This window comes from Lepeophtheirus salmonis, chromosome Z, assembly GCF_016086655.4.
Source record: "Lepeophtheirus salmonis chromosome Z, UVic_Lsal_1.4, whole genome shotgun sequence".
Classification (NCBI taxonomy): domain Eukaryota; kingdom Metazoa; phylum Arthropoda; class Copepoda; order Siphonostomatoida; family Caligidae; genus Lepeophtheirus; species Lepeophtheirus salmonis.
The window spans coordinates 13,290,333-13,309,699 of NC_092584.1; positions in this window are offsets into that span (position 1 = coordinate 13,290,333).

Below are 19,367 nucleotides of genomic sequence, written 5' to 3' on the forward strand. Positions count from 1 at the left end.
AGGTTATACCATAAGCTTTTCCTATTTCATAGAGACATCATAGACTATAACTGTTACCAAGAGTTGCTATATAGAGCAGTTATACTTTATGACGTCATATCCGACAGACTTGTCCGCCATGCCTACGGTATATTAAATTGAATATTCTAGCAGGCCCATTAGATGATAGCATAAACTTGTATTTCTATTAACCTTGCTGACAGACCAGCAACAACGTGGGGGTGTATAACTAATAATTACTACAATTTAAGTTCCTTTTAGGTGTAGAAGCACTTTTCTGATTATAGGTTTCTATAAAATAACAATTATTGAATTTGAGTGAAAGCATTTATTCAACTTTGAATTTTAATAATTGGTCAGCAAATAAAGGACATATGGTTGATTCAACAACATCACAGAATTATTATTTATATACCATACATTAGTTTAAATGTTTCCATACAATTTGAAAATGTTATCTTCGATTCTAACTTACATTGTGACTGAAATTCCGAAACATTCTAATATAGATAAAGGTATTCATATTACAACAATGACAAGATATGACTACCTTTCAGGTGTTACATAATAAAATGAGATATTTAAGTGACATTATCACGATATAATTCATGGAATACTAATTATACATATGTCAATAACTTGATAGATTATTTGACTAAACAACTAAGTTTCAGGCTTGAACACGTTCACACATTTGTTCTGTTCATTCATTCATTCCTGGCGCTCATTTGTGATTTTTTTCCGGTTATTTTTTTAAACGAAATTTTTGCTCAAATTTAGTTGGCTTCCAAAACTCAAATTTCAATTTGTTACATCCCTAACACAAAAATGTACACTGTATTTTATTGTCGAACCCGGAATGGAGCCCAGTCCTCTGTCCAAAATAAGGACCGGCACAACAAGACCCTCAGTGGCTTAGCCCAAAAATGGACGCTCTTTAGAATCTTTTCCCGTTCCGGTGCTTACAAATGAAAGAAAAGAATTAAAAATACAAATTTTCCTTTCAATATCCAAGCCTGCTAAATGTATACCCAAGGGAAATGTATACTTCAAACAAATATAATGTTCAAAGCTAAGTAATTAGGCCATTGACAAGGAAATTGTTCTATTTAATTAAATACAAATGTAATATATCAAAAGGATATTAGTCAGAGAGGCACACAGAGTTTATATTATGTAGTTAAATATAGATAAGGACTGATAAATTATTCAATAACACCCTTCATAGACCAGTATTGGGGTTCGGTCTGAAAATCCGAGACACTTCCGAGACCGTTATGACTTTTTTATTTATATTACCTTTCCCCACGAAAATAAACGGCTTTTATAATTTTTGCCACCACTGCTTCTTTGTTAATTAGTTTGTTTATTAGTCACCAGGATGACAGCAAAAGTTACATATTGATTTTAATAAAACTTAATTTTGAGAGATCAATGTAATACAAAACGTAAAAAAACAACAACATAATCGAACATAACTTTGGAATCAATTAAGCTACATAACTCAATTTTATTTTAAGGGGAGGTTTGGATCTCTATGGTTATTATTAGTTTTTATTTACATAATTAAAATGTTATCAGTGAGTAATTAGCCAATCCATCAAAACAATTTATTACTCAATAATTATTAGAAATTGTACTTATAGGTAATTCAAATTTAAGCAATTAACAAATAAAACACTCATAGAAGGAAAAAAAGCAGAGAAATAATCGACAGCTGACAACAAAATGTATCAACATGGTAGATAAATTAAAAAAAAAAAAAGCTCCGGAGATAAGGTATGCACAAAACTGAGTCCTCAAGTTAGTCTGTACAAAGGATTTTATTGAAGATATTATCCTTAATGATGACGTCACATTTTATGAATAATATTTATTTATTACAATTCGAATACTACCTCATCTTCAACAGTCGGGTTAATTGTTGGTGCGGTTGATCTAATCGAGAAGATCAATAGCAGGAACAAATTTGGATTTGATTATCAAAATGTAGAATTGGATTCAATTTTTGAGTTACTTGACCTCGAAAACAACTCGACCTTTTCTTAAATTTACTGGAGATCCAGCAATTTTTAGTTTTTTTTAAAAATTCTACTTAAACTTCAACTTCAAGTGTAATTAATCTTATCCTTTAATAACTAAGTACTCAACCTGAATGACTTCACTCTTTTAAAGGAATGAACAAGGCAATTCTACGAAGGGAAGAAAATAAGTCACAAGGATAAATGAAGGAGTTACCCCATTATATTTATCTCAAAATCGACATCTTACAGAGTGATGTAGATCGTGTGTATTTTTTAACTGGCCCGTTTTTTTGGAATTGGTAATCTGAAGATTGAAGTTACCTTAGTTGTTGTCATTATTATTTGACTTGTGAATAGTGAACTTCCTTTCCTAGAACATAGATTCAATTATATTAACAACGTGGTTGAACATTCGTGAGTGCGCTTAAATGACGAAGAATAACTTTGAGGATTTGGTGCGGAGTTATGATTGTAAGTCCTTGTTCAACTCATACATTTTTTTTAAATTGTCAGGGTCACAAAGTTAACTTTCTGTTTCTTTCTTTTTAACATGCCAAAATACAAAGAATTTTCATCACTAATCCTCCATGTAAAAAAAAAAAAAAAAAAAAAAATTAGACGCGGACAAAGAATCCGCTCAATACGTCGTGTTTCGACGTTTTGTTTTATGGCTTGTCTCGTTTCTCCTTTAAATATTTATATATTTAAAGGATGTGCACGTATTTTATATATTTTATTTTGAATTATTTTATAAACGCTTTAAATAACTCCAGAATTTAGTAAAACTTGTCAATCCACAACATTTGAAGTTCTTCCATCCCTTTGACTAATATCATTAGAATGGTTAGAAATATATATTCCTCCTTCAATCATAATGAAAATACATACAAACACAAACTCGCTAATCCTCTTCTTCCTTCATTTACATAATTCCCTTTCTAATTCATAGTCCGTTAGTGGAATAATTCGTAATTTGGATTTTTAATTTTTTGGTGGATTTTCGAATCGATTTCCCATACTTCTAAAAAGAACTTTGAGACACGGGGAATCGATTTTGATTTGTGAAAAAAATCAAATTATTAACAAAAAAAATACACTTGTCCTCCAGAGCCCAGGAATCTGGCTGACCAGAATGAAACATGATTTAAGATACGTATCTTAGAATTCGGAACAACTTTTATTTTATTTATAAAATCTGTCTCTGTTTAAATACCCTAGTAGATTTTATCAAGGGATATACAATTGTAATATTACGACTATTTTATGCTAGATTATTACAGCATAATCTTTTCATTCTGATTGTTTTTCGAACAGTGAGCAGTATGTCTATATCTTTTGTTGGGAGGAGAGCTTTGGTTTTTGGAATGATTTCAAAAAACAAAATCCAAAAATTTAAATAGCTTATGTAAAAAATTTTGAAAAAACCAATGTTTTGAAAAAAAATATCTTAAATCCCCAGCTATTTAAATTTTTAAAGTTAAAATGTTTAGACTTATTTTTGCAAAAATCTACAGTTGTTCACGAAAAATCAAATTTTTGGAAATAAAATTCATAGCTATTATAAAGAAATTATTTTTTTTTTGAAACTTTTTTTCTATATTAAATTTCAAATATAAAATTTTTTGAAAAAAATTCAAAATTTTTTTTGAAATCCCCAGCTATCTACATAAAATTAATTATTAAATTCTCTTGTTAAAGCATAAAAAAAGATGATGGAGGGAGGCTACTTCCCCTCCAGTCCACCCCCTGCGGACTGCCCTAGCGAGGTTCCAATCCCTGCACCCTTTTTCTGGACCCTATGGAAGCTATAAATATTACTCGTTATTCAAATGGTGCATGTTCTTTAGATACTTCATAATAGTTTGTTTACATAGCCAAGAATAGTGGCTCCTTCTTGCATTTAAGAGATTGAGAAAAAATCTTTCGCTTTTTATGTTGATTAGTAGCTTGTTTACTTTTGTGTGAACACAAATCAAAAATGGTGGGTTGTAAGGCATACGAGGTTGAGCTATGAAAATGAAATAGAGTCTTGTATGTAAAGTTTCTTATTGTTCTTGTTTGAAGAAAGTTGATTTAAAAATCGCGAATCAAGAAGACAAACGAGTTAAGCTTGATGCTCTTCTTGACGCCCAAGTTACACAAAAGAAAATGGGAGAACGCTCCAGAGTTGGAAATCAAACTGTGGAACGTATTGCAGTCAAAAAATGAGCTGACAATGGTACTAAGCGTAAAGGCAAAAGTCGTCAAACATGTTTTGTGTCAAATAAGGCCTTTAAGGAAACATTTACACAGAATCAGCGTCAACCCCAAAATGTTCATCATTCTGCACTCCTGACAGAAAAAGTTGTCACCGGGCAGATTTCGAGAATTTTTGAAGAACACGGGAATATATCTTAGACCAGAATGAAGTCCAAGCTTACCACAGGCACCCAGAGCCTATAGAGAAAAGAAGGAGCAAAGAAGGTGAGATCTTTGATTAAAAAGAATCCCGTGTCCACAGTAAAAATCAGAATCCCTTAACCTATTTTTGATGGGCCTCTCTGAGAATAATCTTAATACAACTTCCAAATCCAACCTTAACTACTCCCTTAAGTTAACCATCATGAGGGAGTGTAGCACCGTGTTGAAGCTGGGATGGATGCAGTGGGATTTTATTGAATTTTGAAAGTTTCCTTAATATATAAATATGTACAATTTTGCAAAGTAACATTCAAATAAATGGATTTATCAACAAGATAGTAACGGTTCAATATTTCATTGCATGCCACCTTGCAGATAGTAGATTATTAAAGCTTGATTCTATACCATTAAGAACGAGTAAGCGGTCTGTAGAAATATGTAACGGTAGTATAGATATATTCATTCAATGGATCGAATAATATGTAGTGAATGCAATCATTCCTATACAATATTTATGACGAAAAGAGAAATTTATCTATTATCTTTGTACATGTAAGATTAACCATATTTCTTAGCCCTCCAATGTGTACAATACATATGAGTATACCAGAATGAAAAAAGTTGAGAATTAAGTATTGCAGGATACTTTTTATTATTTATTTTATTAATCTAAATAAGAAAATAACCTTTAATTGTCTCAAAATGGATACAGTTTGATTAGAAAATCCGTAAAATATCTTTTTATTTTATTTTTAAATGTTGTTCCTTCAAAATGATTGTAGATTAAAAGTGTATGTTTTAAAAATATTATGACACAATTTCTCTAATTTGCCTTGCATTATGAGTATTTCAGTCCTAAAGATGTTGCAAGTAATCAAATATAATTTTTTGGTATTGCGGATTACGCGCAGGTATTGTAATGTTTTTCTTCATTATTACTACTCAAATCTTGTTTTTTTTTAAATACCAAGTGTCGTATATATTATTATTAAATATACTTGCAGAGTTCATTTATACCAAATAAGAAACCTTATTAAATAGATTTGTCATTTAGTACTTCACAAACTGGAATTTTTAAATGATTAAATTTCCGACAGTTTTTAAATCATGGCTACTGATAGTTTATGAATCTGAATACAATATGAAAATGAACAACAGTCCTACGTCTGATTTGAAATATATACATAATGCCCCTATCTAGCAAAACAGTGTATCTGACTTTTATCAAATTTTACCAGGAGAACCAAAAAACGTTGGTATAAGAATTATAATGTATCTTTTATTTTTTACAGGTCCTTATCGATCCTTTATATTAACTGCAACAGCTGAAATCACTTAGTTACTAACTATGTCCTTTCGGCCTTTCAACATAACTTCTTTCGAGAGACAAGATAACTGAAGTTAAAAGTAAGAGGTGAGTGGCTAGAACTTCTTATTATACTTTCTAGCTATTTTTTCTTCGTATGAATATTATTTCATTCTAGCTATGAATGCAGAATATGAAGAAAAAAAAAACAGGGAGGACTTAAGGTTCATGGAAATAGAGAGAAATGGGAGATCTTGAAACAGTCAACTTCATCATGGCGTCATCCCTCATGGGCGTATTCCTTCGGGTCCCTATTCCCTTTTGTCTATATAATTCCAAAATTTGCTAAATTACACATGGCATTGTGAATAGATATCTTGCACATTTTTACGCCAATTTTGCTCTCAGAATAGCCTTCTTCGTGTAACATCACTATTTTAGAAATGGTAGATTTGTTGTCCATTTTTGTAGAATATCAATTACACCTAATACTCAAATAGACCCTTCTTCTGTAACCGTAATTAGGGCACAGGTTAATAAACACACTCGCTATACCCAGTGAAACATGACACGTACCATACTTGGATGATACTCGTTCATACACGCCAAGAAAACGATTATTATTGAATTAGGTGAAATATTAGAGGTACACTTAAACTTTTGCAAATGACTGTAGTTTCAGGTCAAATTGTATTCATTTTTATATTGGAGGATTTTAGGATGGCTCAGCTAATCTTCTATCAAGTGGTGTTTAACAATTTGAGTTTTTACACTCAAAATATTAATATTCATAGTATGATGGAATATTTTACTAGTAAAAAAAAATGTGTATTCAAAAGTATAGAATTTCCCATAGAATATCTAACTCATAGAAAAATTGAAAATTTTACGGATACATACATTGTTTTGCTACAAAAAGTGGGGACTCAAAACTTGCAGTATCATTGAATTAGCTTTCATCCGTGTTCATTTTAATTATGGGCTTTTATTACGTCACTAAATGATTGCAAAAACAAAAATAAACAAGTTTTGGTTTTATTCCATGTCTGTAAGTGTAAAAATATTGAAGCAATAACTAAAAAGGCAATGCGTGTGCAATGTCCTAAGCGCCAGTGTAGGTACTGAGAAGGCCTTTGGTATCTTCATCCAGAATACCTACAACATCAATAAGTAAATTTAAGCCTCATACAGCCAATTAGAACAAAAACTTTGGTAGAAACAATATGGCTAACTTCTAGCCTGCCTCCATATGGCCCTGACCTGCCCTGACCTCAACCCCCTGGACTTTGCAGTTTGGGTTGTCTTGGAAAATAATATCTGCTGCAATCCTCAAGATATTTCGACATTATGACATTGATATACGCCATATACACGGTCTTCATTGCCAAAAGCTGGAGGTGTGTGAAGGCTGTTTTTGCTTGGGAAAGAGGACGTATGGAATACAAAATATGGTACAAAATTGTTTTTAAACTTTGTCCTTTCCTCATTCCATAAAAATCACATTTTTTTTTTGAAATAAGTCATGATACTGCAAGTTTTGGCTCTCCACTTTGAACATATTTCTATCTTTATGTAAATGACATCATGGATCATAATTATTATTGCTTTTATTAATCATATTTATGTTGTAAATATGTATTTATCAAATTTAATCCTTTCATAATTATCAGTAACAGTGTTTATTGAAGGATTTGAAGGCAGTGCTTAGTGCTTCTCTCTAATTATTAGACCACATATTATGACTTTTACTATGTTTATTATCGGTGTGAATGAACAGCAAGCAAAAACAATGACTTGCTTTTTATGTGTAGTTTCATTCGCTATATTTCCTTTATAACATGTAAATATATTATATACATACGTGTGCATACATACTATGTATAAATAATACAAAAAATAGCAAAATGCAAGTGATGTGTCACGACCAAAATTCGGCAATTGGTACTAGAGTTTTGTGAAGTAAATTGCTCGGCTCGTGTGTCTAAACTCCGAGTATTTACTCGAAATTGGTCAAAAATTAAGTTTCTCCCCTTGTTCTTCTTTGAGAATATTATTGAATATATTTATAAATCCTCTAAACGTATTTTTTTATTTCGGATTCAAAAAGTTTTGCGTCCACAAGAGGAAGAAAGCTACTTCATCCGAGCTGGTTAAGAAAGAATGTGAATCTTATTATTAATAATTAGGGAAGGGGACCTCATTTTTTTTTAATGGCAAATTTTCAATAATCCTACCTATACATAACTATCGAATTTTTTTTAAGGTAGTGTCAGGGGCGTCCGCAGGGGTGGTCTGGAGGGACTGTAGTGTACGAAAATCAATTAATTATTGTCTTTATCGTCCCAAAATTATCCCTTGGGAAAAATTGTAGGTTTAATACCCATGGCAGTAATGAGTATTGAAACGAGTCTCGACATTCCATCGAGTAACGAGTATTTCGTAATTCCTCGAGTGTTTTTTTATATACTCGCAAATACTCGAACAGCAAAATTCAGCTCACGGCACATTACTACAAAATAATTATTAATAGTTTGCAAGCAAGACACGTCATGCATTATATAATCCCTTAATCCACAACATTTTGCAATTAATGTCATAAAGTAGATCAATCACTATTGGCTCTCGACTCTGTCTAGGAAAACTATTCTATACATGGAAGGAACGGCCACTCTTCTTAATCTCTTTTTTTTTTTTAAGAGGAACTAAGAGCTATAAGAACCAGAAAACAGTGGTTCTTAGTATTGTTCTTTTTCTTTTTTGTTGATCTAAAAGGTTTTAATCAAGTCTGTTTGTATCTTACAGTTTTACCTCGCTAACACAAAAAGACCCTATTCATTTTGTTGTCAAATTTTCAGCCGATTCCGATATAACCTTTATGAAGGATTCCGATAAAGATTCCAATTCTTTATCTACTATAATATAATATTACAGTTGTATGTTCCCTGGGGTATTTATTTAAAAAAAAAAAAGAAGATAGATACAGACTTTATACATAAAATATAAGTTGTTCGGTATCAGAGTTACGCCCCTAAATCTATGTTTCATTCTGATCAAACCAGATTCCTGGGCTCGGAGGGCAAGTTTGTTTTTCTCTAATAATTTGGTTTTTATCATAAAACAAGATACATTCCCCATTTTCAAAGTTTTTTTAAGGTATGGGTTATTGATTCAAAAATGCACACTAAAAGAAAAAAAAAAGAATTGTACACGCGGAAAAGAAGAAAATCTATATTGAGCATGAATTAAAAAAAGGGAATTAGGAAGAGGATTTACGAATTTTTCTTAGACTGTGTGTTGTCCATCGACAACTTTTTCTAAATTCTGTAGTTAAAAAAACAGAAATAAAATAATTCGAAATAAAATTTATAAAGGGTTACACCCCCTCTCTGACTTCCTACGTTTGACTTAAGCACTGTTTACAAGTAACACCAGGTTGGAAACCACTGATTAATAACAACACGTTGACAACCTTCCATTATTATTTTCTTCTAGAAATTGTATCAAATCATCATTATATCATTATAATCACTTCCTCTCCAAATTTATGGCAACAGACGGTGATCAAGTATCAATATTTATATTCCTTGTACATGCTTGGTCTAGTAATTGAGTATAGACTGTAGATATATTTAATATATAACTCTTTAAAAAAAAGAAGATATTTAGGACTTTCAGGAGATTGAAGGAATAAACATATATTTTCCTTATACGAGGTGTGCCCAAAAAGGAAGGTAACTTTCTGTTTTTAGGGGAAAATATTTATTTGTATTCATCAATATTTAAGTTGTCTCTTTCAAAGTAATCCTCCTCAGATACAATATACTTGTGCCAACGGGTTTTTTTCCATCCTCAAAGCACTTCTTTTAGGCACTTGGAGTTTTTCTAGTAATTCAGTCTTTATATTTTCAATCGTTGCAAATCTCTGTCCTTTCATAGGCCTTTTATGTTTTGGGAACAAGAAAAAGTAACATTGGATCAAATTCGGCGAATATGGTGGCTGAACCAGGATTGTGGTGTTGTTTTTGGCCAAAAAATTTGACTTTTTTTTGGTCAAATGAAACAGTTTCGGAACAAACTTTACTGACACTCGTCTCATGCCCAAAACGTTCGAAAAAAAATTATGGCATGAGCTAACCGAAAGTCAATATTCTCAGGAACTTCTCTGATAGTGATTGGACGGGTTTCAAAAAACAGTTTTCTTCACTGGCTCAACGTTTTCATCTGTTGGTCACGTCCTTGGGAGTCCAGAGCGAGGCTCTTCATTCGCACTTTCCTGGCAATCTTGGAAACATTTAAACATTTTGTTTTATTCAGAACAGTCTCACCGTATACGACCGTTAACATTTCAAGTGTTTTGGAGCAATTATTTTCATTTTTTCACAAAAATTTTGATCCAAATTCTTTGATCCACGTTTTTCAATAGCAAAAAATTGTCAAAACATACAAAATACTTCTAACTGCTATGCCTCTCAAAAACAAACTTAACATATTATATCGCTAAAACAGTAAATATATGTTCGTGGCGAGTATATGAAGATACAAAAATATAAAAAAATGTAGCATACAAAATGTACGTTGCCTGCAAAATTTGAAAAGTCCCCCAAATTTTTGAACAAACATCGTATATGACATCAATACTTCATAGTAGGGATGAAAATCTTCTGTACACGGGGCTTGTTAAAAAAACCAAAATCGACATGGTAACCTTGACAATATAAAGGATATTTTGGAGGAGAGAAAGAATAATACTCAAGACGTTTCCCTAGATCAACTTAAATCAGCTGTGACAAGAGAGGAAGGAAAAAAGAATATAAACAATGACATTTGCTAGAATCACTCTGATGTCGATCCCCAATTCTACTCTGAGTCCAACAAGGACTTACAATTATAACTACAATACAAATCCACAGGTTTACGCTTCGTCTTTTATGAGCAAACCCGAATGTTCAATCAGGTTTTGAATATAATGTAATATATTTAGAAAAGGATGTTGACTACTCTGGAATTAAATAATAATGACAATTGCTGAGGAAAAGAAAATTCATTCTTCAGTTAACCAATTCCAAAAAAAAAAAAAAAACGGCCCATCCAAAAAAATCACCGAATTTACATCACTACTCCATAGTCTATGTCTTAATACTTTAGCTGAATTACTCAAAGATTTTTTGATTGAGACATGCTAAAATTTGTCAAAGCATACTTAGATAAATGTGCTAATGTTTGAATCTGTTTACTTGGTCATTCAGTCTGTAGTTTTCCACAAATTGCATTCAAATGAAGCCATGGAGGTTACTATGTTTTTTTCTTCTTTCATTCGGTTACCTTTTGATTGATATACATACATAGAAAAGTTTGCTGTTGAAAAATTGAAAGAAAATAGAAGACTTCGAGCTCTCTGTAGAAGGGGAAAATAATCAAATTGTCATATATGATAGGAATATTGTAATGGAAGAAGACCCTGTTTTTGTAATTGCTATCTAATTTAGGTTTTTTATTTTCCATAGCTGTTATCATTATTCAAGAGACGACATATAACTAGAGATGAATTGCTTGTAATCAAAAAAGTTAGAAAAGGACAAACGGATGTTGTGTGTCCCCTATTTTTTTATTTTTTGTTCTTATTAACTTATCTCTTTGAGGTATGCATTATTCCCTATCTTTGGTGTAAATTTCTTTAGAAATATATAAAAAAAATTAAATATTAGGTTAAGTTAAAAGTTCTGAGCTAGATGTCTGTAGTGAACTATATCTCACGATTAATACCTTTAAAGTATGCTTAAAATTTAAGCGTACACCTAAAAAAAAAGTTTGTTTACAGTTTTTTGGTTGAGTGAAGCCATGTTGTATATTACAGCGCTCCAAAATGTAAGTAAAAAACGAGGAAATTCTGGTTTAAGTCCAACAAGGACTTAAACCAGAATTAAGGATTGACGTCACTCTAATTCTTTCCAATATCCTTGCTTATTTTCTTCTCCCTACTCCTTTGTCATGGTTAATTGTAGGTGCTCTCCAGCAAAAAACATTATTCAAAAGGTGAAGGTTACCATGTTGATTTTCGGTTCCTTTTTTTTAACATGCCCAAAATACGCATGATGCTCCATGCCCCATTACTCAATCTAACCTAGATTAAAAGTGTTGAATTGACTTGAGGCTACCTTACACTCAAGGTAGCTCCGGGCAAAATAATGTATGAGGCTAAGATTGGGGGAGATGGGAGGCTAAATATCCTTGGACTCCAGTCCTAACAATCCCTTGGGATATTTTGTCTCTACAAGGGTCTTCTTTATCTCTTTTCTTGAGGATCTTTGCTAATATCCAGATTGATGTTGACCAAAATCATAATTACAGAAGGGATCCGTGTAAAGAGAAAAACACTCCTTATAGCGATCAGAAAAAGGAAAAACGGTTGTTGCGTGTGTTCTTTCTTTAATTCCTTGAGAGTGAACTTATTTTCCTATTCAAATCCTGACAGAACATTCGTGTCTGCTCATAGAAGACGAAGAGTAACACTGATGATTTGTTGGGAGTTATAATTGTAAGTCCTTGTTGGGCTCGGAGTCGAATTGTGGATCAAGATCGGGGGAATCCCTGCATATGTCCTTGCTATAGATGGAGTGGTATTTGTGTGTTTATTTCCTTCCTCTCAAACTGCTGTTTAGCTGATCTAATGAAAAGGTCATATCAGCTAAGCTTCTCTCCTTCCAAACACTCTTCAAATTGTCAGGGGTTACAACGTTTATATTTGATTTCTTTTATTTTAACATACCAGGAGGATATAATATCCATTTTCATCCATTTAAATTGTTGTAGTAAACTTAAGTTTTAAACTCTTTGTCTCAAAATTTTTGCACAATTTGTGAATGCAATAAAGAAAAGAAGCCTCAAATATTGTTTGTTTCATCTATTTTAAAAGGTTTTACAGGAAAAACAATAGAAAACTAATAGTATTATTACAAGTCAGTTTTTTTTGCAGAGAATGGGCTGAAGGGGCTGCCCCCCCTAAATTAAGGATTTTTTCTTTTGACTAAAAAGTTAAATATTTGAAATTTAATTTCTCATTTTGTTTTTCCAAAAAATTTAATTTTTGGAAAAAATATTTCCCAAACCTTTTTTCCCGAAGTTAAATTTTCTGTGAATGTTGGATTTTCGACATTTTTCACAAAAAAAAAAGAAGTATTTGATTTTTTAGGAAATTTTTTTTGAAAGATTTTTTTTGTTGGGAGCTGTGGGTTTTAGAAGTCTTTGCAAAAAAATGTAATTTCTCATTTTTTTTTTTAATGTAATTTTTTCAAATTTTTTTCTGAAAAAAATTAATTTTTGGGATTTTTTTTGTATAAAATTCCATAAAACAGGCTCTATAAATTAAAATCCTACGGACGCTCATGCAAATCTACTGTGAGCCAATTAAAAGAATTTACTCTTCTTAAGACTTGAATATTCTATGCACGTATTTAGGTATGCAATATATATGTATATTAAAGAAATGAAAGATGCTAGAGGTAGAGAAAACGCATAAAGAAAATCTGTTCAAAAAGGAATTTCAGGTGACGAATCGCAGGTAAAAGAGATATACTGAGTTCACTCATCAGTCCCCTAAAAATTAAAAAAATATATATTTTTATCAAATTAGTAATAGAGAACTTTCACACACATCTTAAATTGCATCAAAATTGAAGGAGATGCCATCTTTGAAGGCTCAAACTTTTCAATTTTGACTACAAAAAAATGAACAAATTTCCAATAAATCTAAAAGAAACTTTGTCAAATGGTTTTAAGAGTAAAAAGAAACCTTATACCTGGATTGAACACTATAATGATAAATACTGATAGTTGAATATAATCAGAGTAATATCCAATAGAAATCCCTGAAAATGACTAAATTTGTACAATTATTAATATTTGTTTGATCGAATAGGGACGAGAAAAGATGGATAATTAGAGAAAAATGTATATTTTTCTTTCCATCGTAATAGTTCATTTTTATGTACAATATGGAACAACGATCGTTAGAGATGGGATTTGTGTAGGAGTACTGTTGGTATTACTGAAATAATACCCTTATTAATATTAGCTACCTATTATATGATTTTTGGGGAGAAATTGAATTATTGCTATAAAAAGGAGAACCTTTTACATTTGGAATATCATTAGCGTAGGGAAAATATTATAATTATAGTTACATTCATATTTATTTATTTTATTATACAATTTAAAATTAATTTTCACCAAAGATCGGGAATAATTATTTATTTAGATGGAGATGTTAACAGACACAGAGCTGATTAATCAGTGAACAAAAAAGAAGAAAGAGAAAACTCATCAACCGTTTTTCCTTTTCTAATAGCTAAACATAGTTTTTTCTGTACACAAATCCCCTCTTTAACCATTGTATTATGATGAGTCAACATATATCGAATATATTTTAGGGTCATATGTGTAATAAAACAAGACAATAGAAGGATAGGATTTTCAAGTCCTTTTATTTGTTGATTCCATTTTGACATCCAATTGGTCATTGTTTTCATTCATATTAATAGTGAATTCTAATAAAACTTGGCTGTTTTGGTTCCTTAAATAACTGTCATCTGCTGACGTCACGTAAAAACGCTTTATATATATTTGTAGACATGTTTAGATCCTTTTTTCCCATTCTTTAATTGATTATCGCAGTGTTAATATCTCACTCTGGTTAATTAATTCCCCCTAGATTTGGTGTAGTTTAAAAAACAAAGCATAATATATATGAATTTGACTTTATTTAAATATTTTCTCAGCCCTAATACTATTTTAAATATAGAAGGTTTTTTCTTTATAAAAGTAATTAATTTACAGCCCAAAATCATATAATAGGCAGCGGATGTTTATATTGTACTTAAAGAAGAGTTATTATATGTCACGCTCCAGCCTTATCGTAAAACTATAAAATCTTTGAGATTTTCTCTAAATGTAAACGCCGTGCGGCTATTATTGTGTGCATCCGTGCGGGGTACACGCTTAAGTACTGCAAATAACTCCATATGTAATGATATTTAAGACCTGGAACGGATGTTAAAATATCCGGTGTCATACTAGAATTTTAAACTGGTGCAGTTTTACCCAATCGGGAAAATCAACATTTTTAAGAGCTTTATGTTTTGGGCAAAGGAAATGTGGCCTTCTAGTTTGTTGATAGAGAGAGAGTCTATCAAATGTTAACATAACATTGTTGACTTCATGCGGGATTCCATTCTTAAGGCAGTGGGCAACATGAATAAGGAGCTCCTCATCAAAGACTGTGCCATGCTCAAGCCTAGGTTTTTCCAAAAAATATATTTTTGTTTGAATATCTATGAATTTTTGTAACTTTTCTCCTAAAAGTCTTATAATTTAAATATAATTGTTGATTTTTTTTGTGTGTGAACAGCTGTGGATTTTTGAAATTACTTTTCCAAAAAATTAAAATTTGAATTTTTTTTCCAAAAAAAAAAATTATTTTATTAGAATAGCTAAGGATTTTTGAATTATTTTTTCCAAAATATCTAATTTTTCAAATTGCCTGATTCCATTCTCGAGGCAGTGGCCAATATGAAGAAGAAGTCCCTCATCAAAGCTTTTGACTGATTCAGGGCTAGGATGGAGGCTGTGGTTGAAGATGAAGGGGGTTGGTTTGAGTGATTACCTTGACTACTATAGCCCCCTTTATGCAAGAACAAAAGACTTGTGAATTGCTCATTTAATTATTTGAAACAAATTGTAATATATCCGTAAATTTTCCAGATTTAAAGTAGTTTCTCTCAAGAATGAAATAATAACGATAACAGGGGTCAGGTTGCCAATGACAAAAAAACTCACAACCTCGAAAATTCTTAGGATTTACATTCCTACTCATTGGCTAGCTTGCCCTTTGCGTGTAATTAATATTAAAAGCAAGCCGGCTATGAAACCTACGTACTTTTTATTGCATTCATTATAAATACAAACATCGTAATACGTATTGCATAATTTCTAAAAATAGTATTGAAAGATTAATTAGTGAATAAAATGTACAATGCACAGGGTGGTGATTTTAAATCCAGAACAAGTTTAGAAATGAATTCCTTGGCAACCCTGATCTATATTCTTGAAAGGATGTATATCAGATTTAACAGACAAAACTGAATAATAAAAATTTACAAAATCCTTGAGATGTCATCTGAATACGAATGCCATGCGGTCATTATTGTATGCCTCTCTGCCGGACAGACATTCAAGGATATTATTGAGTTTTCTATGCTACCCAAATCAACTGCTTAGGATGTTACCATGGCTTTCCAGGAGTCTGATGTGCCGAGAACACCTGCAAGGAAGAATCATAATCGTTCTGGGCTAATAACTGATGATAAATTAATGGTCTATTCAATTAAAATGAATAGACATGTTGCCTCCTGACTCGCTGGATCTGAACCCCTTGGACTACTATGTGGGGTGGGGAGGTGTCTTGGAGAGAGATTCCAATAAATATGCACATACTTAATAATGAAAAAAAGTGGGTATTTTAGGGCTAAAAAAAAACACCGAAAATCAACATAATAAACGTGGCAATTTAAAAACATGTTTTAGATAAGAGCAGTTTAACTGTCATGGCGCTTAATTTTATTAGCTACAATCAGCTGTGATAATGGAGGAGGCGGAGAAGGAAATACGCAAAGAAAAGCGCAAGAATTACTCTGATGTCGATCCTCAATTCTAAACTGAGTCCACCAGGGACTTACAATCATAACTTCTCAAGGTTACTTCCGTCTTTTATGAGCACACACGAATGTTCCATCAGGTTTTGAGTGTAGTATGAAAGAAAATTCATACTTAGGATTACCAATTTAAAAAAAAAAAACCCAAAACGCACCAACAAAGAAATGCACACGATTTACATCACTATATAACACTGTTGACTCCTTGTGTCTTCCATTCTGAGGCAATGACCAACATGGACTAGGAGGTCCTCATGTAGGGCTGTGCTAGTTTATAGACTAGGTTGGAGTCTGAGGTTGAAGCTGGAGGGGGTTGGTTAGAGTGATTGATTTCACTATGGAGCCCAACATATAAGAGTAAAAGATTTGTGAATGACTAAATTAATTTTCGGAAGTGAATTGTAATTTATATTATTCTTAAATTTTCTTGTTTTAAAATCAAGGCCCTGTAAATTGTACATATATGATGGATCGTTTTTGTAAGGACATATACCATTCTGATGACGTGACGGGAGTCTTACTCCAACGTGGATGCAAGTGTGGTTTATTGTATAAAATAACGAATTATATCTAATTATAATGCTAACAGGGATGTGACAACGGTCTTAATAGTAACTCAAAAGAAGAAGAAAAAAAGTATATATTGGGAACTTTGATGGACGACATATATGCTGATAAAGATTCCATTAAAAACTATAATTCTCCTTAATACTTTCGAACTTTCAAAGTTTCGCAGTTACTCAACATTTTATCTTCTTTCAATATAGTTATATGACTTTAGAGTCGATGAGTAAGGATGTGAAAGTTGTTGGAATCCTCGGTAGTATAAATCAAAAAGAAAAGTTGATGCTTGACAACTTTGATAGATGACAATTATAAATAGTGTGTATTTTGGAGAAGTAAAAAAAAAAAAAACGAAAAATAACATGGCCACCCTGACAATTTGAAGAATGTTTTTGATGAGAGCAGCTTCGCTGTCATGACGTTTCATTAGATCAGCTACAAACAGCTGTGACAAAGGATGAGGAGAGAAGGAATAAATAAAGAGTTTGGAAAGAATTACTCCGACGTCGATCCTCAAATGAATACAACAAGGACTTACAATTATAACTCCACAAAAATTCTTCAAGCTAACTTATGAGTACACGCTAATGTTTTTAAATATAATTGAATGTAGTAGTAAAGTAGATGTACTCCTTAGGAATTAAATAATAATGACAACAGCTGTGGCTAAGAAAATATTTAGTTTGCCAACTCTAAAAAAAACCCAAAAAAATGGGTTAGTTAAAAAACAACTTTAGTGCTCCTTTCTATTTAATATGTTTGATTTTTCAAAATAGGGAGAAATAATATGTAAGATTACGAAATTTCTTCCAGGTCTCATGTAATGTTGTGTCCATCCTTATTTAGGATTGACGACTACCGTCCCATCTAGTTCAGTTTTAGTCTGGTGTAGTTCAGTCCTAAAACTTATAAAGCTTAGTTTTTTTATGACGTTACGCAACATTATTTCTTCTTTTTTTTAAATCAGTCCTAATCGAGGTCTTAATGTCCGGTCCCACGGACTCATAGAACCAGCCTAAGACAGGACTGAATAAATAAAGACTGTCACAACTCTATTTACATGCATATACTTCCTTTTAAAATCTATGTTCTTGAGGATATCGACAATTTTTATATACCAAAATATTATGTAATGTAGTACACTTCTACGAGAGGAGAGTATTTCAATTGCTATAGGGAAAAAAATATTTAATTGAAGATATCTATGGCCATTTAGACTAGAAACCGACGGCAAACCTCGTTTTGTCAACCCTGAAAAGCCCGTGGCCCGAACCTTCCAGCACGACATTTACTTCAAATATACAATAATTCATATACAACTAATCGATGATGTCATATTAGATTTGACACACTATGAAAAATAAGCTGAAGTTGACGTTGATAAGGATTTGTAATTGTCACACTTAGAAATATCTTTATTAAATCGTATTTTTATGATTGATTTCAAAACCGACATACTTTAAATACCTAAAATGTCTAATCAATCTAACTCCAATATTGTAATTTGAAAAATTTGCGTGTTGTAAAATCAAGAATTCATAGAGCCATTCAAATAAGTTTATTGATATTGTGAGGTCAACACATAGAGAGATTAAATCTGTAAGCTTATAATATTAGAATGTACCTTTGCATAGAAAATATATGTATTCGTATCAATATAATCGTTTATCAATAGAAACGTCGTAAGTTGATTACTCAACATGACACAGCTGAGAATTAAAGTGCCTTATCCACGGATTAAGACGAATGTAACTCGAAATGTACAGCAATTAGGAACTTTGTGGGAGGAGTGGAGTCCTTAACATTGGAGGAAAGAACCAAGGATTTGATGAAGAAAGTTCAATTCATCATCTTCAAAAGTCGAGGATGCCTTACAAGAAATGGATACAAGATGTAACTCTGACTTGGAGTGGGAAGAAGAGGAGGCCAAGACTGAGGAGATTATTCTTGAAGGGGTAACCGAAACAGTCGAGAAATTAAGGCTACGATCCTAAAACTCTCTAAAATTTCCATAAAACCAAAAGACAGTAACCCCCCCTTTTCGTCCAAAAAGTGAAAACAGCAAAAATAAATAACGATTTGAATTCAGAGAGACTCACGAAAGACTCGACACTGGCAGAATTCAGATCAGGCCAGACAAGTTACGAGCTCTACTACTCTACAAATAAGATGGGACAAATGAACAAAGTGATATTTAGCAGGGATCTTTAAAAAGACAAAGTATATTATCATTCACAACAACTCCAGACACTCCAATAATGGGCATCGGAGGATATTTAGATGAAATATACATAATTTTTCTTCAGGGAATTCCCCCCTCCTAACATGACCGTATGCCTTCTTTCAATGTCATCAAAAACAGGGAGA